General features: G+C 45.5%; 1 protein-coding gene across 1 annotated transcript in view; it reads left to right on the top strand.

Annotated features, from left to right (window-relative positions):
• Positions 1–7839: 7839 nt before the first annotated feature.
• ATN1 (atrophin 1) overlaps positions 7840–22358 on the top strand; it is a 54447-nt gene continuing 39928 nt past the window's right edge. The window contains exon 1 of the mRNA XM_053290781.1: positions 7840–7932. The gene's annotated coding sequence lies outside the window, so the exon portion shown is untranslated. The remainder of the gene's footprint in view (positions 7933–22358) is intronic.

Raw genomic sequence — 22358 nt, 5'->3', positions numbered from 1 at the left:
GAATCTATGGGGCATTGCCAAGAGAAGGATGAGAGACATGAGACCAAACAATGAAGAATTGCTGAAGGCTGCTAATGAAGCATCCTCGTCTTCTGTAATACCTCATCAGTGCCACAGGCTGATAGCATCCATGCCACGCTGCATTGTGGCAGTAATTGCTGCAAAAGGGGCCCAAACCAAGTACTGAATACATATGCATGCTTATACTTTTCAGAGGTCCGATATTGTTCTATTCTTCAATCCTTGTCTTATTGGTTCCATGTAATATTCTAATTTTCTGAGATTGTGGATTTGGGGTTTTCATGAGCTGTACGCCATGATCATCACAATTATAACAAATTAAGGCTTGACTTATCTCGCTTTGCATGTAATGCGTCTGTCTCATATATCAGTTTCACCTTTTAATTTGCATTACTGAAATTAATGGACTTTTGCACGATATTCTAATTTTCCGAGTTTCACCTGTATGAGTATGAAAGCAGAAACTTTGCTAGATCAGCTACTATGCACACAAAGGATGCTACATGCAGAGTTTTCCATAGCTAAAACCCAACATCCAGCACGAACAGCTTTGACATGAACAGTCACCTGTTAGGGTGGGCTACATCCAGCTCCTCTGACCTCCCTCTAACTAGTGATCAGTGCAGTCAAAGCTGTCAGTGCCGGCCATCTGTCAGGCAGGTGCACTTCTACAGATCTTCATCTGATGCATGCTACTGCCTGTGGAGATCTTTGGATTGCAGCCATTACTTTCTAGGATTCTGTTCATCAAGACACTATAGATCTATTGAAATACTGTCATACTGAGGGTGAAAAAAACAACACACAGGTAGAAATAAAATGTAAACCCTCCAATGAAAAAGTTAATAGTAAAAAAAAGAAAGAAAAAAGTAGAGCTAACAAGAGGTTAAAAGTGATAAGACAATGATGTATATTATGAAAGGGACACAGATCTCTAGATTACTGTATCTCTGAAGGTACATCTAAGATCCCTGATCTGCATATACCGGAAAGAAAATTTTTTACATCCCTCTGTCTGTAGTAATGAGCACTTCGTCCTACAAAATTAAAGGGCTGTTTTAAAAATAGGGGGTTTTTTTTAAACGTTAAATAGTCTTATTCTGTACAAAGCATTTAATTCTTTATAGGTAAAATGGGAGATAGTGGTTATTTTTCTTTCTTTCCCCCCCTACACAATAGTAAAAATGTGCTTAATGAATGGACAGTCATATATTTGCTTGGAACTGTCTCTCTTTTTCACATCTTTGGAATAAAGGGTTTCAAAGACGTTTCTGACCTGAGCAATTCAATCATTCTAAATTCTGAACCACTGGGGCAGGAGCAGAAAGAATAAAGTCCGAAATATAAACAGCAGTCGCTTTAGTCACACAGATGGATCCTTGTGGAGTGGCTGTTCAGCATGTGCAGATCCTGCTGAGCACGGGGGGGGGGGGGCGGGTGGAGTTGATCAACATGTTATATAGTGAAAAACAAATACATGCTAAAAGGACTGGTGGAAATGCATTGATCAATAATAAGGACTTTGTGCATCATAAATACCACAGCAGTTTTCTTTGGACAGTGACAGTTGCTGCTGATCCTTGTGCGGTTGGCTGATTGTCTTATCTCACAATGATGAAGGAAAGCCATTCTGTACATGCTCAGAAGCACTCTATTTATTCTTGCTACACTCATTCAACAGCTCATTGCAATTTGAGCTCCAGAGCTGGACTGCAACAGTCAGGATGAGGTGAGGTTCCAGCCTCAGCAAATGAAGTTCCTGGTTCATGGCATGACATAGACTAGCACTGGCACTGCAAGCTGTTTTTGTGGCTACATCTCAGTTAAGAAGCCTGCCTCAATTTAAGCCCTCTTTTCCTGCAGCCAGCACAGAATTGTCCTCAATGTGATTTTCCACCAGGATAGAGGCTGATTTTATACATCTTAACTCAGCATCTTGATATTCTGCCTCTCCCTCTTCACTAAGGATAATCCCCTTTTTCTAGCCCCTGTCACTGGCAAATCACTGCATCCATCCTTTGGGGGACTTTTTTTGTTTGTTTGTTTAAGGCAAGTGTGTGCACACAAGCAGTAGAATTGCCATTCTTTGGCTTTCAACTCCCTCCTTCAAGTCTCCTCTAAGTCAGTTAAATATCTGAGTGAAATGCATGAGATTGCATCTCAGTTACGGTACTCACATGTAAATACATATTCAAGGCACCATGTAGCCTTCCATTTCATATCCCAGTTTCTTTTGTTATGTAAACCACTTTGTGAACTTTTTGTTGCAAAGCAACATAATAATTACATCTTCTTCATCATCATCATCATCATCATCACCACCATCTATAAAATTAATATAATAAAATACTGCCACTAATGTTGTTTTGACCAGTTACATACGATAAATCAAAACCAATTAAAGGATAATTATTTTTTCCTAGTCTCTCTTTACTCAAAAGAACAAAACCTCCTTTATGTTTGAATCATGCAACCAGACCAAGCTAGGTACGGCCTTGATTCATCCTTAGTTGATCCATCCTTACCGGCCTATTGCTTCCCACCCATAATCCCCAACAACTGAGAGAGTAAAAGTAAATGCCACTGAATATGTTCCTACAGGAAGTAGAGAAGATTCATCAGCACTTTGTAATATGTGGAAACATCCTGGCAGTTATTCTTGTGAGAATAATAGTATTAGGAGCACGAGAGTGTCGCTATTTTCATTTGTGTTGTTGGAAGATATGTTGATTTACCAGCACTTTTAACATTCAGAATTTTCAAAAAGGAAAGCATCAGTGCAAGTCTTACTATGATTTGGCCCATAGTGTGGCATTTTCAATGTTAAAATCATATTGGCCAAATTCGGATGTAATGCAAAACTGCAGTTAAACAGGGCAGAGGTTGGAACTCTCTTACATCCAAAGGCGTACAAGTGACACGCAGTTTGCCTCGCCAAACTCCAATTTGAACCTTCAGTTTACACTAAGGTTCACTGTCAAGACCAGAGGTTTGGCTGCCAAAGCGTTACGTCTGAACGCAGACAGCACCATAACTGTGGTTCCATGCAGTTTTTGGAACCATAGTCATAGAGACAGTGGTGCAGACCCACCCAGGATTGCGCCCGCTCCATGCCTGTGGCGCTTCTCGCTGGCTGCCTCTCCAAGCACTCAGGGAACCTGGGATCATCCCATGAAACTGAAGGCAGGGAAATTTAGGACTGACAAAAGGAAGTACTTTTTCAAACAGTACATAATTAATCTATGGAATTCTTTGCCATGAGATATGGTTATGGCCACTAGCTTGGATGGCTTTAAAAGGTGCTTAGACAAATTCATGGAAGATCGGTCTATCAATGGCTACTAGTCTGGTGGCTATGGGTCACCTTCAGCCTCAGAGGAACGATGCCGCTCAATATCAGTTGCAAGGAAACAACAGCAAGCGAGAGGGCATGCCATGGGCTTCTCAGAGGCATCTGGCTGGCCACTGTGTGAAACAGGATGCTGGACCGGATGGGCATGGGGCTGCAGGGTTGTTCTTACGTTCATTTGCCCCACTCCCTCCTGTCTCCAGTCCAACAAGGCAGTTGCCTAGCAACAGGGACACCACTACGTCCCATCTCAAGCTTGTCAGCCTGTCAAGCAGCAAAGTCATACAGGGGCATGCCCTCTTCCCACCTTTGCTCCCCTCTCCTGGCAAGCAGGAGGGAAAGTGGATGGGATGATAGGACAGACACTAAGTGCTTTGTTCCCTGAGAATGAAGTGATAATGATGTATGTTCACAAGCACAAACACTCCAGGTGGCAACATAAGCAGGGCACCCCATCACAGTGCCATGACAGGGACATATGTTAGGGCAGGGATATCCTGGGTCAGGTTTGCAAGGCAGCCCTGACCAGAGATTCTTGAACTGCCAATTTCTATTTCCCCCCCACAAATAAGTTGGGGAAAGGGGGCCCAGTCCCCAGAGATGTGCACGGATTGCGGAGGCGCGGTCCGATGCCAGGGGTTGGCTCTTTAAGGGCAGGGGGGTTGTATTTATCCCTCCCTCCACTTTTCCCCCTCCGGCGCTTCATTTTTAAGCAAATTTTTCAGGGCAGCAGTGGTCCTCCCTGTCGCCCCTGCCCCCTTATTGGCTGCGAAATGTGGAAGTAACTTCCGCACATGCAGCCGCTGCTGACATGTGCGTGCATCGCACACATCACATGGTGTGCGTGTCAGCAGTGGCCACATGCGCTGAAGTTCCTTCTGCTTTTACCATCAACAAGGGGGCAGGGGCAGCAGGGAGGACTGCTGCCGGCCCGAAAAATTCACTTGAAAATGGAGCGCCGGAGGGGGAAAAGCGGCGGGAGGGGTAAGTACAACCCCCCTGCTCTTAAAGAGCCAGTGGTGGTCACCTTCACTTGCCACCGCCATCCCAGCGCCGCAACCACTGCCTCCTCTGAGGAGGAGGTGGCGGTGGGTGCTGGGATGGTGGTGGCAGCTCACTCACTTTAGCTCACTCACTGTCTGAGACAAGAGGAGCAGGGACATGGGGAGCCATGGCGGATGGGAGTGGCGCCATGGTCAGTAAAAAAGCTCTGCTATGCACGGGTTATACAACATGATCAGAAACAGTTTGTACTTGGTGGGGGGGAAGCACCCCTTCCCCACCACTCCTCTGTTCCCAGCTGCCTCCTCTCAAAGCAGAGGTTAAAAGGAGATTGCTCCTGGAAAGGATCCTTGAGGTTTTCTTACACACAGTTCCATGAAAATTGCGCCCCAAAGCGCCAGCTGCCAAAGTCACAGGTGTATTACAAGAAACCCAAACATCAATGTCCTGTTTTGGACAAATCTGCCAAGAGCTTCCCCACAAGACATACATAATTACAAGTAAAAGATAGCCAGCCATACTTAATGCTCTTCTTTAATAGTAAATAGTTAACAGTAAATAGTACTGATGAAAAAAATTACAGGGAACACTGGCCCGGACCTGGGAATTCTGAATGACAATAAAGATCCATCCCCGCACCATGTTTCTCCCTGTCCGCACACGGGGCAGCTAGGCCCTGATACATGGAGCGTCGCAATCTCCTTTGGGTCCATGCAAGGCTTCCCAGGGGAGGAGGGGTTGCAGTGCAAAGGTTCTATTAGCCCGAGGGAAGGGGGCCCCCATGCAAGCAGGGCTCCCTTTGTTGGGTCAGCTCAACTCATGAGTGCGCCATCTGATGGAAGATTGAGGCCGTTCTACTCTATGGTCCTCCCCAGAAGACTGGCCCTCTCATGAGAGAACTAGTCCGCCGGTAGCACGCTGCCAGGGGAGCAGGAGTGTGGTTTGGTCTGCATGGACTGCTTTGCTGGGGTGAGCCCTCACAAGAGCATCCCAGGTCACGGCAGGACAGACTCCCCAGGACCCTTTGCCCTCCTTCACATACATATCCCTTCCTGGGAAGTCATCACATTCCCTTCCCTTTCTTAACAGGGGAATAGTGCCCCCCCCCCCGGCAACCCCATCCCCCCGAAATCGTGCTTGCGTGGGGCAATTTTGTTGCGGGCCCTTAGGAGGGAGGCGGTGCTATTCCTGACAGAAGCAGCACTGGCATGGCATTTACAGGGATTTAAATGCCCTTTCCATGCCAAGGGTGGGTGGACAGTTCCAAAAAGGCACGATCATGCTTGGCACGCCCCCTTTAAGATTGTGGCCAATGGCTGCTGCTCTGGTGACGTGCTGACACTTTGCCCAGTCTGGCGACACAAGCACAACGGAGGTTGCTGGGATTGGCCTGGGCAGAACAGGAAGAGAGAGGGGCTCCCCTCTCCTGAAACTGGAGGTTGCCCAGAGGCGTATCTAGGGAAAATAGAGCCAAGGGCAAACACTGAAATTGTGCCCCCTGTCCAAACATCTGACACCCATCTTTCAGATAACTTCACCATAATATCAGCTGAAAAATACAAGTCAAGCTCGTTAATCTTTTAAGATTTCAAAAACTATTTAGCAGTGGACGTAGCCAGACCAAAAAATGCTGGTGAACTACAAATGTCAGTACGCTGGGGCTCATGAAATACCCAAATACTATGTGGAGGTGTACTTGGAAAACTAAACAGAAGTGCCTGTCTAATTCTCTACTATGTATTGTAGCATCACCATTACATAAGTTTTAAAAATCAATGGAGAATTTGACTTTTCCCAGATACTCTGAAAATAATTAAAGGATATGCAGAGTAAACTGTGCCACTGCTTGGAATATATTCTAGTATTTCAGAAAGACAGTTCAAATGAGAGAAAGAGAGCAAGAAACTCCCAGTGGGCCTTAATACTATGGATTTCACACTGATTCAAAGACAAACTCACCATTAATAACCATATTATTAAGACATCACATTTAACTCACTTATCACAAGAAGCAAAGTAAGAGCAAATGAATACAATCCTAGCTCATAAACTTCAGCTCATTATTCACAAGCCCTGATTCTCTGTACATAGTGCCAATCTGAATATGTGTACAGTGTCTTATATTATATTAATTTTTCAAAAAGATTTTTTTACCTGTAGCCCCTTTGGGGGGCTTCCTAAAGGGTGGGGGGGTCTGCCCTCCCCTTGATGGCCTCTAGGCCTCTCAGGGACCATTTGAGCATGTGTGGTGGCCATTTTAAAAAATAATCTTTTTTTAAAAAAATTGCCACTGAAAACAAAATGGCCACTGTGCATGCACAAATGACTTCTGCAAGGCCTGGCATGGCCTAGGGCCTCACAGAGGCCATCTGAGCATGCGTGGTGGCCATTTTGTTTTTGGCAGCCTTTAAAAAAAATTTTTTTTACAAAATGGCGCCCCCTTCAAGTGGCGCCCGGGGCACGTGCCCTGCCTGCCCCACCCTAGATATGCCCCTGAGGTTGCCAGACTGTGGTTGGACGAACGTTTGTGATGCAATTTATGGATTGAAATTGAAACTGCTGGTTCGTCATCCTCCAGTTTTGTGTTACATGTGAATAAGGCCTGTGTGTGTTCCACATGCTCCAGACCCTGCATTCCCAAAGCCAACAGTTTCATACAGGCCAAATTTGTACATAACAGGAAACCGGAGGTCCCTTCACCTCCAGTTTCTGTAGCTGCACATTCGAATGGAGGCAACCAGAGTTTATGGTGGAAAGGGAACCTTTGGTTCAGAGTGGAATTTCGCCACCATAAACTCAGTTTCTGCGACATCAGCATTACAGTCGAACGCTGGCACCAGTTTTGCCCTCATGGAACTGGTGTTGAGGGAGAAAGCTCCTCCCTCACTCCAATTGCCATGGTTGCCAGGGCTGTCCTTCATTAAAGAAGGAAGCTCCAGCAGCCCAATCTCTCTGCAGTCAGTGTGACTGCAGAAAGACAGCTCCCCATTTCCTCTGAATGTGGACAGAAAAATGGGGGCGGGGGGAACCTCAGGCCCATTGGACCCATGGTTCAGCATTACATCTGAAGGTGGCGACAGTGTCCTAGTCCTGTGGGTCCCTAATGACGCATCTTTTGACTAATACAGGCCAGTGGGCAAGTTGACACTGTTTGCTGGGCTTCACAAAGGATAACAACGAGCATTATGGGAACTGTAGTTCAGAGATTACTGTATAAAACTCCATTTTATTTCCTATCTCAGTCTCCTCTCTTCAAAATGTGATCCCTTCAACAGGTAAGGAAACGGAAGGGATGCAGTTGCAGAAAGCATTGGACTGTGTGCCTTCCACTAGAGGGCAGAGGCATGTAAGGACAGGGGCTTAAGTGTGACATAATAAAAAGGTGAAAGAGTTAATAAATGGCTTGCTTTGTAATTTACAAATCTGAGGGGGTAAAGTGAGGATGTTCTCCTGGATTGGATTCCTAGCATTTGGGGCCTGCACGCCAAAGTTGAAGAGCCTCAGCAGATGAGTGAAAGCGGAAGGTTAGCCATAGCTTGGAAGAACTGAGCTACACTGAGGTACAATGGCAGGCAGGCATGATATTACTGGGAAATGCTGTAGTGCTGTATATTTTGAAACCCTGCTGAATTTTGTGTCCAATCTTGTAATGTAAGCAATTGTCTTTCAAGTAGATTCTAGTGGGCAGCAGAAAGCAACAAAAGGAGTTGGAAATGGTTGGAAGGCGGCTTCCTTTCCCACAATGCACACAGATATGTCTTTTGTCCCACTGTTCCTTTGATCAAACAGGTTCGCAGGTTTTAGTACCAAACACTGCAAAACCTATTTGATTGGAGTTGAAAGTCGGGTGAGTGCATACAGCAGAAGTAGCAAAATTATTGTTGGTCTCTAGCTGAACCTGTGTGCAACTCAGTCCTATGTATGTTTACTCAAAAGTTCTATTAATTTAAGTGGAATGGAGCGTATTCTCAGTTCAGTGTGCATAGGATGGGGTGAAGTTTCATTGCAAAGTGAACTGAATCCATCTGAAGTAGGTAGTGATGTTAATGATCAAATGCATTTATATTTGCACAGGAATAGATTAATGTGTCAGGTTGTGTTGTGTGTGGCAGAGATAATTTTTATAGCATGCTTATCACCATTCATTGTTGCTCCTCTCAATCACTATTGCCAAATACTGAGATGTGGCTTTTAAGGGCTCAAGAATGACTGCAGACAAGATCAGTTTTCCACAGAGGGGCCTTGTAACCTGGATAATCAGAGTCACGCCCTGGTCCTCCCCGCAGCTGCAAAGTCAGGGATGATAGGACATCTTGAACATGAACTTCTGAAACAAACTTCCTTCGCCTCTGCACCTTTCCATGTTTAGTTCCTCACATTAGGCTCTCATACTCCAACTACTGCCACCATTACTACAACACATACGCATAAGAACATAAGAACAGCCCTGCTGGATCGGGCACAAGGCCCATCTAGTCCAGCATCCTGTTTCACACAGTGGCCCACCAGATGCCGCTGGAAGCCTACAGGGGGCAATTGAGGGCATGCCCTCTCTCCTGCTATTACTCCCCTGCAACTGGGACTCAGAAGCATCCTGCCTTTGAGGCTGGAGGTGGCCTATAACCCTCTGATTAGTAGCTGTTGACAGACCTCTCCTCCATGAAGTTATCCAAACCCTTCTTAAAGCCATCCAGGTTGTTGGCTGTCACCACATCTTGTGGCAGAGAATTCCACAAGTGGATTATGGATTATGTGGATTATACCATGATGACTTTTCATTGTGTTGTCTTGTACAGCTAAGAGTGTGGTATAATAAATAGTGCGTTGGCCTCAGAACAAGGAGGTGGCCATTCCAATAACTGCAGAACTACAAATCACTTCTGAGGGCAGGCACCGCCACCGAGTGGCCTTGGAAGTCCTAAAAATCCCCCCTCAAAAGCCTTGGTGAGTCTGTGTGCATTGCAGAGGAAGAGTCAAAACCAAATACTGTGAACATACAGGAAGGGCAACACGACCATGGCGTCGCTTTACCATGAACCATGCTGTGTCCAGCTTGCCCACTAACAATTAATGCTTGCTCAGGTCGCACCTACTTGCTAGTATGGGGGCTGAGATCAGAGTCCTGTCTGGGAAGGTGTGCGCAAAGACAGAGCAAGGGTTGGAGGAGAACGATTCAATTTGAATTCGGCTAGAGAAAAGGGAAGAAGTTTGGGGTTGTTTTTTTTACTTACAGCTGGCTGGCAAGAAGCAGTCTTGACAGGGCCTTGCAGGTGCTTTGGATGCTGCTGAAGCGCCTGTGAGCCTGCTTGCTTGCTTCCCATCTAACTTAAACTGTATATTTCTAAATCAACCATTGATTCCCAAGGTATTAAACTCTCCAGTAGTCTCCCCTCACAACATGGACACTGCCCCGTAAAAGGCAGCGCCTGGAAATTCGTCCTGCTAACAGAAGTGGTTAGCACAGAAGAATCTGCTTTGTACCTTGCAAGATGTACAGCAGTAGGGTTTATCTTCACAACAAGCTGGTGCTAGGAACATAGGACGCTGCCTTAGACCACTGGTCATCTAGCTCAGTACTGTCTACACTGACTGGCAGCAGCTCTCCAAGGTTTGAGGCAGGAGTCTTTCCCAGCCCTACCTGGAGATGCTGCCAAGGATTGAACCAGGGGACTTCTGCATGCAAATAGGTGCTCTACCACTGAGCTATGCCTATGGCCCCATCCCTTATAGCTTAACATAGGAACCGCTCTTTTTCTCCTCTGGAGAAATTCCATAAGGAGGTCTCCCTGTGCTTCCAAGGGCGAGAAGTTGAAGGTGCTGGCTGTGGATAGTTCTTGTCACCCACCTTGGCAGTTGGCCTGGAGTTCACCATTTCTAAAACACCCAGAAGCTGCTTCTGTCTTCAGAGAAACTGCTCATGTCTTCATCCCTGAACAGAGGTGCTGGCATAAAGGTACTAGAACAGCCCATACATAGCCTCAGTAGCTAACAGAGAGTCAAGCTACATGGTTTAGTTGTGGGTGGTGGGAGGGGGTACTTAATCTTTTCTCCGCCTGCTGTTTCCCTGCTCACTCCCCCAAGCAGCTTCTCCCCACTTCCAGTGTTGCAAATATGTGTTTAGGTGGGCAGGGAAAAGGGTCAAGCAGCCCTTTCCCCTCCCACCCCGTGTCACAGCTTCTCTGCAATCTCTTGTACCCTCTCAAGTGTCTTTTACAACACAAAAGGGTCTATGGTTACACACATTTGCATTTAACATTTAGCTTGTCTTTAACTAGGCAGTTCTTTGTGCCTGTTGCCCAGTGTGTGTGTGTATACAGCAATTCTGTGCAAGTGCAGAAAAGGCATTGAATATGGCACTGGATGCAGAATTATTCGTTCTAAGAATATCAGCTTTCAGATAGATAGATAGATAGATAGATAGATAGATAGAATTTAATAGTGAGATCAAAAGTGCTTGCCATTAGTGTGCAGATAATGCTGAAAAGGTGGCTGAATGAAGATTTTCAGTAATCAAGGAGACAAGGTTTCAGTGCCCTGCACAGCGCCTTCCCCCTCCCTATGACTAGCAGAAGCCGAATAAATCACGCATAATAAGAAGACATAATACTAAGCATATTTGCTTAATTTACATAATTTATACAAACTGCAGAATCCAGCTTTTGTTTGCACAAAGTGTGGGTACCTAGGCACAGAGTGTATGCATGATGTGTATATGTATATATAATAGGGTATACCTAGCACTATGCATAGCTCATTGACAGTGGCTAACATCTAGACTAATGCTGCACTGGTGCGAAGGGCAATTTTCTCTGATCTCCGGAGGACGTGCAGTCCTCAGGGATGTTTTTAGGAGGCACAGTGGACTTCAGAGGGAAGAGGAGATCAGCAAAAATTGCCCCTCCCTTGTAACACCATTGCAGATTTAGTGGATGTCAGCCACCAAATATTCTTGTTGCTGCAGTCTACCAGGAACTGCAAACCTTAACACTAGAAAAATACCATTGACTTAAATAAGTAGGCATGGTCATTTTAAATTGCCTGTTTAAGTAATGCGACTCATGCAGGGCCATGCTCATCACTATTTTTCAAGCTGGGGGCATTTCAACATGACCTTAATTGGCTGAGCTATTTCTTACCCTGCTCACTTTTATGCATTGCTGCACTTTTCTCAGCACTGAGGGGCCCTTTCAGATAAATGGGATCCTGTTGATTCTTAGCACCATCTGGGAATGTGTACACGAAGCACTGAGAAGTATAGTATTTCCCAGTGCTTTCTCCATAGAGGTCTTTCCAGCATTCCATCCTTCCAAGATGGAACCAGGGCTCAATGGGACTCCATTTCCCTTAAAGGAGCCCCACTGGAGCTAGGCAAAGTGAAGCCCTGTGCAATGGGACTGGTCATCTCCTTGCAATGTCAAGGGGGTTGTCAGAAGTATTTGGCTTTTGCCAAAGCTACACACAGCTCTAAGTCACCTGAAGTGGTGCAGTGTGGAAATGCTTGATTAGCAAGCCAAAGGTTGCCGGTTTGAATCCTTGATGGTATATTTCCCAGACTATGGGAAACACCTATATCGGGCAGCAGTAATATAGGAAGATGCTGAAATGCATCATCTCATACTGCATGGGAGAAGGCCGTAAACCTCTCCTGTATTCGATGGTAATGGCAAACCCTTCCTGTATTCTACCAAAAGAAAACCACAGGGCTCTGTGGGCGCCAGGAGTCGAAATCAACTTGACTGCACACTTTACCTTTGCACACAGTTCTAATAAACCATTAGGAAGCCACATTTAGGGTGGGGGGAGTCACCACTGGCTTGTGCGCCTTCCAATGAAGAACACTGACATAGGGCACAGGTCTTCCACTGGTGGATTGGGCCTTGCAGCTTCTCCAGGACTTGTTAGTAACAGGTTTTAATGGGGCAGATAAATCTTAATAACTTTTGAATCATCATTGTTCAAAACTTCATCAGACCAATAAAAGATTCCCTTCCTCAACAAGCCTGAACAGATTGCATTGGTCAGGTTCATCAAAATTTGAAAGAAATATATTATATACCTAGGGGTCAAGAAATGTTGGCCCTGTTCATCAGCCAGACAAAGATTTTTTACTTGTCGAGCTATGTTGGCACATTACTCATCAGGATTTTCTTTCACTCATCAGGCATCATTTTTTATTCATCAGAGATAAGTAGATGAGTAGATTTCCTGAGCTCTGGATATGCCTGTCTAAAACTTGGACAAAGAGGGGCCAATGTGTCAATTTTCAAAACTTTTTAAAACTGTGGCAATTTTTATGAGATTGTTTTGAAATTAGACGCATTTATAGACCTTGTCTAGTGGATCATGCATGCCAAGTATCGTCATTAGCTCAACAGGTGTCATATTTATAAGCAATACAATTTTCTGGATTATAATGGTGGAACTTTTTTTTTTTTTTTTGCTGCGCACCTTAACTAAAGGCCACTCCTGTGCCCCTTTAGGAAAGGAGCAGGCTTCTTTCCCAATGATATGGTGAGCCTTCCAGGGAGCCCTAAACCGCAGCAGCACCTACCTTTTAAAAAGACATTCTCCTTCCTTGTCAGCATTTTGAAAATACCATCAAAAATGTTTTTGTATTTCATGGTAATACTTCCTTCCCATTCCACCATGGAACCTGATGCTGGTCCATACCTGACCATAGCCACTTGTTTTTGTTGCTAGTTACCAGTCATTCAAAAACATTAAGGCTATGCACATGAGCAGCCCTACCCAGCTTAGGGAAGCCCTACCTGGGTAGCGCTGCTCATGTGCAGCACTGAGATCGAGCCCAATCAAGCCCAGAATCAAGGACTGCCTCCCCTGCAAGCCCCAGTTTTGTACCCAGGCTTTGACCTGGATTAAACGTCATGTGTATACACACAGCCCTTTATAGACACAGCCCAAGCATACACAGAGTTGGGTGCCTAGAGCACCCAACGAGAGCATCCAACCCCTGGGAGAATCTCCCAATGTGGACAGAAAAATGAGTCCCTGCCCAGAGATTCACCCCACTCCATTCGTCACGGATCACTTGCCCACTCATGAGAATAGCCTTATTACATATTTGTTTTTACAGTGGGGAAATTCCATAGATCAGTGATCTTCACTATTTTTCAGGTGGAAGCCACTTTGACAAAAAAAAGTGCTGCACTTCCTGCACTCTGGACAGAGCTGGTTGGGCTCCTTGAAGAGTTATGGAGCCCTGTCAAGCACAAGCACTACCTCGGAAGGCAAACATGCAAGCAAGTCTCACAATCAGTGAGACCCGCTGGAGGGGGTTCTGCGGGGAGAGCGGACTTAACCCACTCTCCCTGCAGACGATCAAGGCTGCAGTCTTGGGCGGACAGATTGGCTGCCCACACGACTGCTGGCTCCGTCATGGAGCTGGTGTGGGCTGAGGGGGTCAGGGGCTGCGCGGCCCCCGGAAGTTCCTCGTGAGTGCACGAGGCATGCTGGAGAGACCCCTGAGCCCGGGAGGCTGCTTGCAGCCTCCAAACGGGGGTCTCCTCATATGTTGCCATGCCACAGAATCGCACCGCAGTAGTGGCTAGAGTGCCAGACTAGGGCCGGGGAGACCCGAGTTCAAATCCGCATTCAGCCATGAAACTAGCTGGGTGACTCTGGGCCAGTCACTCTCTCTCAGCCTAACCTACTTCACAGGGTTGTTGTTGTGAGGAGAAACATAAGTATGTAGTACACTGCTCTGGGCTCCTTGGAGGAAGAGCGGGATATAAAATGTAAAAATAAATAAAATAAATAAAACCCGGGTTAGCAGAGCACTCGCTCCGCTAACCTGGGCTAAGGGGAGGGGTATTTAAGTGGGTTACCTGTTTGGGGGAAACTGGGCTCGCCTGCGAGCCCGGTGGTTCCCACGGTCCTTGGAAAGTAGGCTAAGCTCCCTTAGCCCGCTTTCCGCTGATCGTGAGAATTGCCTCATGGAGTGCTGAGAAGTGTAGTCTCTCCCAGCACCTTTCCCTTTCCCAGCATTTTCTATGGGGGAAATGGTGGGAAAGACTACATTTCCCAGTGTTCTGTGTACCTTCCAAGATACTGTTGTACATACTGTAGTATATCACAGTGATGATTGTAAGACTTGTCCATAATGCAGAATATACTACAACTGTATAGAAGAAATATATTGAGGTAAATCATACAACCCTAACCCTACCCAAGTTCAGGAGCTGTGTATGGTCCCAATTTTTGGTTAAGAGCATAAGAACAGCCCTGCTGAATCAGGTCCAAGGCCCATCTAGTCCAGCATCCTGTTTCACACAGGGGCCCACCAGATGCCTCTGAAAAGCCCACACACAAGAGATGAGGGCATGCCCTCCCTCCTGCTGTTGCCCCCCTGCAACTGGCATTCAGAGGCATCTTGCCTCTGAGGCTGGAGGTGGCCAAACTAGAAGCCATTGATAGATGTGTCTTCCATTAATTTGTCTAAGCCCCTCTTAAAGCCATCCATACTAGTGGCCATCACCTCAGATAATTCCATAGATTAATTATGCACTTTCTGAAAAAGCACTTCCTTTTGTTGGTCCTAAATTTCCTGGCCTTCAGTTTCATAGGATGACCCCTGGTTCTAGTGTTGTGAGAAAGGTTATTTATGTTTTTATTTCAATTGTATATTCACTCTGTCTTATTTATAAATTTTTTAGTTTTAGTAATTAACTCCCTCCTTAAGATTGGGAGACTTTTGGTGGTTTCAGTAATATACCCTAGGGTATTGTGATATAAGTGGTATTATGTTTTTATCTTAAACTGTGTTATATGTTCTATTCTATTTCCTTGTTGTGCTGGTCATAGACTGTAATAAGCCTTGAACTGAACTGTTGTGAAAAAGGGAGAAAAAATTCTCTCTATCCACTCTCTCTTCTCCATGCATAATTCTATACACCTCTATCATGTCTTCCTGTAGTTGACTCTTTTCCAAACTAAAAAGCCCCAGATACGGTAGCATTTAGGGGCAGTATTTTGACTCAGGAACCTCCAGTTGCTGTCCTCCAACATATGGTGAAGTTGGTGTGGCATAATGGGCAAGGCTATAATCCTTACTATGGTATAAGTCATGTTGAACTCAGTGGTAATAAATATGCATAGGCTTGTGCTATAAAGCAACAGTTCTATGCACACTTTCTTGGGAATAAAGGTAGAAGGAGGGAGAAGTGATTGTGCGGAGTCAAGGTAGGAGGAAACGCTAGCAGGGCAAGTTATAAGCGAGCACAATTTGTGACACTGTACACCATTTTTTATCACATGGCACACCTGTTTAGGTATCAGCCTTAGATGCCAATTTCCCAGATTTGCAGAGCTTGAGTCAAAATGCCTAAACTCTGGTCTTAAACTGGAAGCTTTTTTTAAACCATCGAATTCTCAATATGTGTGTACAAGCTGTAGATGTTCAGTTGTGAGGAAAAGGCATTCTACGCATGCTCAGATGTGTCTTTCCTTTATTCATATGACTACATATGTTTTAAAGAATGGGCTATTCTTGCTTTGCATGCTGCATTTTGAAAATGCAAACATTATTTTAAAAATTTAAGGGTGGGACAGATGGGAGTAGATTGTGCCAAACTGTCATGGTTAAACAGGAGGGATGGAAGTCAACTGTACCTGCAAGATACTGAGACTTCACACAACCAAAAACTCGGTAAGACAAGTGTCCTGCCTAGGTTTGGGAGCTGTGTGTGCTCTCAGTTTTCAGTAGTGTGCTAGCAAACCACTAGGTAGGAGAAGGGAGAAGCAATTATGTGGGAGAGAGGAGCTGGGTAGGACAGCTTTTCCTCCCACCTTGGTCAAATGCTGAGTATGAAAGCTGGATAGGGCGCTGTCCTACCCAGCTTCTGTCTCCCACACAATCATTTCTCCCTCCTCCTACCTACTTGTTTGCTCCCACACAACTGAAAACCGGGAGCACGCATAGCTCTCAAACTTAGGCAAGACACTGTCCTACCCAGTTTTCAATTGTGTAAACAGCCTCATTTTGTTCTACTGATGCCATTGGCGGTAATTCTCTCTCTCTTACACACAGAAACACCCACACACAATTTTGCAGAAGTGCAGATAAGCTCAATTTGCCTGTTCCAAGGCAAAATTAAAGGGAAACTATGAAGACCTCCACTTGCAATCATTGTGTTGCCAGCCATCTTTCCGTAAGCCCAGCTTGTGTCTGAATGTCACATTTGTTATCTTCATCCTAGTTTAGTCTGTGGTGGATGGCGCTATCTCGTTATTTTCTACTGCATGCGAGTTACTTGGCCGGCCTGCCCTTCGCATAACATGATCTCTGTGCGTTCCTCTTTCCCCACCAGTCCTCCCCACCCCCGCCTTCTTTCTATGGGTTTCACTCTCAATTATTCCTTGCTTACTTCCCAGGTACAGAGGCTCCGATTGGGTTACATTACATTCTCCTCCATTCTTGCAAGGGCTCAGGGCCCTCTCTTGGCCTCCGCACTAGTTCTCTCCCTTTGTGCCGTTGCCTGGTAACTAGAAAAAAAATGGGGGGGGAGATGGAACAGGCTCCAGGAGGGAAAGATGGAGGGGGGGGAGGGAAGGGAGAGAGCAATTGAAGTGTGTGCAGTTTGTGTAATCCTTCAGGCAAGGCTCTGCATGTTGATTAGTTCCAGGCTGGCAAAAGCAAAGACCAGGCATGGAGCTCTGACCTGCTTCGGTGGAAAGAGTTGCAAGCGAAGTTACTTGGGGCGGTGGGGGGGGGGGAGGACCATGAGTGTGAACAGTGTATGCAGTGAGGCGGGCAGTGGTGCCGATGCTTCAGTAGGGGGCACTCCCTTCCTTGAAAAGACAGGTCGTCTCCAGTTCACTCCCTAGAGGTGCGGGAGGCATTGTGTTGGACAGAATGTGGTTAGGGCAGCTTCATATAGGTGTATGCTTGTAATACATTGTATATGGAGCCAGCGTGGTGTAGTGGTTAGAGTGCTGGACTAGGACCGGGGAGACCCGAGTTCAAATCCCCATTCAGCCATGAAACTAGCTGGGTGACTCTGGGCCAGTCACTTCTCTCTCAGCCTAACCTACTTCACAGGCTTGTTGTGAAAGAGAAACTCAAGTATGTAGTACACCGCTCTGGGCTCCTTGGAGGAAGAGCGGGATATAAATGTAAATAATAATAATAATAATAATAATATATGGGGATCTGCATCCAAATGTGCTGGCGTTTCCCCTGCCCCTAAGAGGAAAGGAATCATCCTTTGGGGGCTGCAGCCAGCCTGGAACAGGAGCCTTGTAGTGCAATTTAGGGCTTGTCTTCTGAGGGCAAGGGTGGTGGTTTCAGAATGGGAGTAAGGAAAAATGACACTTTAAAAAAAATTTCCCACCCTCCTGGAACCTTTCCTTCACTGTGAATTCCATATAGTGCTAAAAGGCTCAGGTTCAGGGCTGGCTGTTAACCCTCAACCCGAGTATTTTAATATTACATAGATGAGGAGATTTCTGGAGAACAGGGAAGGGGAAAGCGTGTCTTTTCCCTTTTCCCTCCTGTTGAAACCTACCCACGAGGAGGAGAATGTTTTAACTTCATGGAATGTCACTCATCCATCTTTATTTATTTTTATTTCTCTGTGTAAACTGCTTTGGGAACTTTTGTTGAAAAGTGGTATATAGAGGTACACCTAGCTAATTTTGGAGCCTGGACCTAAAGGCCTTTGGAGGACCCCCCACTACAAGTTAAGCATCATTTTTTAACACGTAGGTTCTCGAGGGCACAAACCACACCACTCAGAACAGACTACAGATGATTTGGGGGGCCCCAGGGGGTGTGGAGGCCCTGGACTTTGTCCCCGAAGTCCAGGGGTAAGAGCACCTCTGGCAGTATATAAATATCCATGGTCGCAGATACTATACGGCTCACACTGGCCAATTTGCTCTCCTCCGCTTGTTCTCCCCACCACCACCATGGACGCCCTGAACATTCTGCAAGGCATGGAAAATATGGCACATAGGTTAGGCCATTTGGTATTAGAAGGTATGATATATAAATTTGTTTATTCAGAATACTAATTGCTTCTCTATATGAGCATTCCCAAGCAACACGCACGTTAAAACATTAAGCTAAAAACAAACAGCGGCAAAAACAACCATGAAAACAGAGAGGTATAATATGCATATCTCTGGCCAGCAACTAGTTTGGTCATTTCAAGAAGAGATTTGGGGTTTTGAGGGCCAAAGTTTCAACCCCCCTCCTTCTAAAACAGCTTGCAGCTAATCTCATTGCCACAGATGCTGCTCAACAGCTCTGCCCTTCTACCGAGGTAGCTGGCCAGACTGTACCATTTAGGGGGAAGTATTTTGGCCCAGGAGCCTACAATTGCTGACCCCCAACATATGGTGTGGTTGGTGTGGTACAGTGGGCAAGGCTATAATCCTTACTATGGCGTAAGACCTGTTGAACTCTGTGGTAATAAATATGCATAGACTTGTGCTATGTATTTTTTCACACAATGCATTATGTATTTTTTCCACACAATGGAAGTATTCTTTTTCACACAAGGCATAATCAACTTGTGGAATTCTCTGTCACAAGATGTGGTGACCGCCAACAACCTGGATGGCTTTAAGAGGAGTTTGGATAACTTAATGGAGGAGAAGTCTATCATCGGCTACTAGTCGGAGGGCTATAGGCCACCTCCAGCCCCAAAGGCAGGATGCCTCTGAGCACCAGTTGCAGGAGGGTAACAGCAGGAGAGAGGGCATGCCCTCAACTCCTGCCTCCTGTAGGCTTCCAGCAGCATCTGGTGGGCCATTGTGTGAAACAGGACGCTGGACTAGATGGGCCTTGGGCCTGATCCAGCAGGGCTGTTCTTATGTTCTTATGCTATAAAGCAACAGTTCTATGCATACTTTCTTGGGAATAAAGCACCAGAGACTTCATTCTGAGTAACCATGCATTTGATCAGGTTGCAAGGATATTGTTTGAGTTGGGATTTCCCTGCTGAACTTGCATGAAAAGTTAAACCAAAGACTGGTCTTGTGATCTATCTCATTTTGGCACTCCAAAGCAACTGTGTGAACAGTGTTCAGATACACTGTATTTCACAAATGTGCTGTGTGAGTTCTGATCAGCCTTTTCTAAGTCCAAAATTTTGCAAGCTGTATTTCATTACTTTTTATTTAATTATTTTATTTTATACTTTATATCCCACTCTTCCTCCAAGGAGCCCAGGGTGTACTCCATACTTAGGTTTCTCCTCACAACAACCCTGTGAAGTAGGTTAGGCTGAGAGATGCATGACTGGCCCAGAGTCACCCAGCAAGTGTCATGGCTGAATGGGGATTTGAACTCGGTCTCCCCGGTCCTAGTCCAGCACTCTAACCACTACACCACTGCTGGCCTCACAGTACTTCACAGTGTACATTTCTGAAAGTATTTCAGAAGTGAGGATCAGCCACAAAGTATGTGATTAGTCACATCACATCTCAAGTGAAATTTTATACCACATATTGGTGTGGCATAAAATGATGTGATTAGAGTATTGTCCATAAACTACAGCAGGCAATCTCAGTCTCCATCTGCAAAATGGAGATATTAATAATCTACTTCTGAGGGCTGGTGTGGGAAAATATACCCTTAAAGCACTTTCCACATTAATGAGTACAATGTACATAATAAAATAAACATTATTACTATAATATGTAAATCACAGCATCGTAAATGAATCAGCCACATAAAATAATGAACATTCAGACAAAACATAAAAACAGATGTTAAAAGTAGCAAACGTTTCAATGTAGCACATCAGCTTCAATGCTGTACAGTAGTGGCTGAAACGTGCTCTTAAATACATGCTCTATAGAGCCACTACTGTTTAGCACCGAAGCTGATATGTTACATTGAAACGTTCGCTACTTTTAACATCTGTTTATATTTTATTTTACTTGCACATTTAAAAGGTTTTGGGGAAAAGCTTGTGTTCTTTGGAAGATGCGTATTTCATCTCAGTTATACCATTTTAAATCTATATCTATCTCCAGTTTATAACATCATATACTCCACCCTGCCGCCTTTTGCCTATAATTTTAACACAATGTATATACCTGAACTTCTGTCAAGCATGCTTCTATGGCCAAGCACTGAAGCCCTTAAAAGAAGTTGTAGTGTCAGCTCTTGAGCATGAGCAAATGTTTCAAAGATTCAAGACACTTTCATATCTGGGCTGGATCTTTTTATGGGTTTGGTGCCAAACGCATGGGCCCCCTGAGTCTGACATTGCCTCTGCAGCATGGGAGAAGCCCGAAATTGTGTGGAAGGAGGAGTCAACCATGTGGCTCCTTCCTATGTCAGCACTGCCCTGTTTTAGAAGAGGCAACACTGGCATGGGAAAGAACGGTGTGGCGAACACTTCCCACATGATCCAGGGTTTCTGTTGTCACCTGAACAGCACAAGAAGAAGAACTGCATTGAAGAGGCTCCCAGGCCACAGAAGTAACACGAGAACTGGCCCAAAGAGCCATTCTCTACATTACACTGAATGACACAGGGGACTAAGGTGACAGAATGGTGGTGGACTCTACTATCTTAGAATGAAAGTGTAGGGTCATATTTCTGGATACCCACATATGGAATCTCACTCCTGCATGGACTAAGTTACTTATATGTGGGGAACTGTATATGTAGAGACAACATTTTTTAAATACAGCTTTATTTTGAGACTGAGGCCAATTCCTGGAGTCTCCTGGACAGTTGTGGAGGATTGGCAACCCTGCTACCCCAATCAACCCAGATGTTAGACTTGAAAGCTCCACTTTACTTTATGTGATCAGAGAACTATGGGCCATATGTATTTTAATGGGTTAGGAGAACTGTCATCTGCATTGTAGTGTATGAATGCAGTCTTATTACACTGATGATTTTTCAACATTGGTTTATATAATCAGTGCTGAATAGTATATGCAAGCAATTTCCATCAGCAGTCATGCATGTGTGCATTTGTACTCCAAGGTTCTTTGGGCCCCAGGCATGTTTAATCTTCACCTATTCTTGCAATGGCTTAAAATACCTTACAACTTTCCCCTTCACCTATTCTTGCAATGGCTTAAAATACCTTACAACTTTCCCTTAGCCACTGTCTCTTTTGTTATGTTTCACTTAGATAAACTTTTTGTTATGTTTCACCTGCTGCTGCATTCCCTTCTATATGTATGAGAATCGGAGGCACTGCATTGCAGTGGTTCCAGTCCTTTCTTGGGGGGAGGGTCCAGAAGGTGGTGCTGGGGGACTACTGCTCAGCCCCATGGCCGTTGGCCTGTGGGGTCCCACAGGGATCGGTCTTGTCCCCCATGCTGTTTAACATCTACATGAAGCTGCTGGGAGAGATCATCCGGGGACTTGGACTGAGTTGTCAGCAATATGCGGATGACACTCAGCTCTATCTCTCCTTGTCATCTGATCCTAGGGAGGCGGTGGATGTCCTGAATCGGGGGCTGGAGGCCGTGATGGGTTGGATGTGGGCTAATAAACTGAAATTGAATCTGGATAAGACGGAGGTACTGTTGGTCAGTAGGAGAGCCAATCAGGATGAGGTGATTCTACCAGTTCTGGATGGGGTTGCACTCCCCTTGAAGGAGCAAGTACGTAGCTTGGGGGTACTACTGGACCTGGCTCTGCTTTTGGAAGCTCAGGTGGAGGCGGTGGCCAGGGTGGCCTTTGCACGGCTTTGGCTGGTGCGCCAGCTGCGTCCCTTTCTCGAGAAGGCAGATCTGGCCACGGTTACCCACGACTTAGTCACGTCGCGGCTGGATTACTGTAACGCGCTCTACATGGGGCTGCCCTTGAAGAATATCCGGAAACTGCAGCTAGTGCAAAACGCGGCAGCTAGGGGTTTATCCGGAGCTGCCCATTGGGAACATATCACCCCCATTTTGAAAGAGCTGCACTGGCTGCCGGTTCGTTTCCGGGTCCAATTCAAGGTGCTGGTTTTGACCTTTAAAGCCCTAAACAGTTTGGGCCCGGGGTATT

Source organism: Hemicordylus capensis, chromosome 2, assembly GCF_027244095.1.
Source record: "Hemicordylus capensis ecotype Gifberg chromosome 2, rHemCap1.1.pri, whole genome shotgun sequence".
NCBI classification, from domain to species: Eukaryota; Metazoa; Chordata; class Lepidosauria; order Squamata; family Cordylidae; genus Hemicordylus; species Hemicordylus capensis.
Note: the sequence above shows the minus strand (reverse complement) of the source record. Positions and strands in the feature narration are given on the sequence as shown.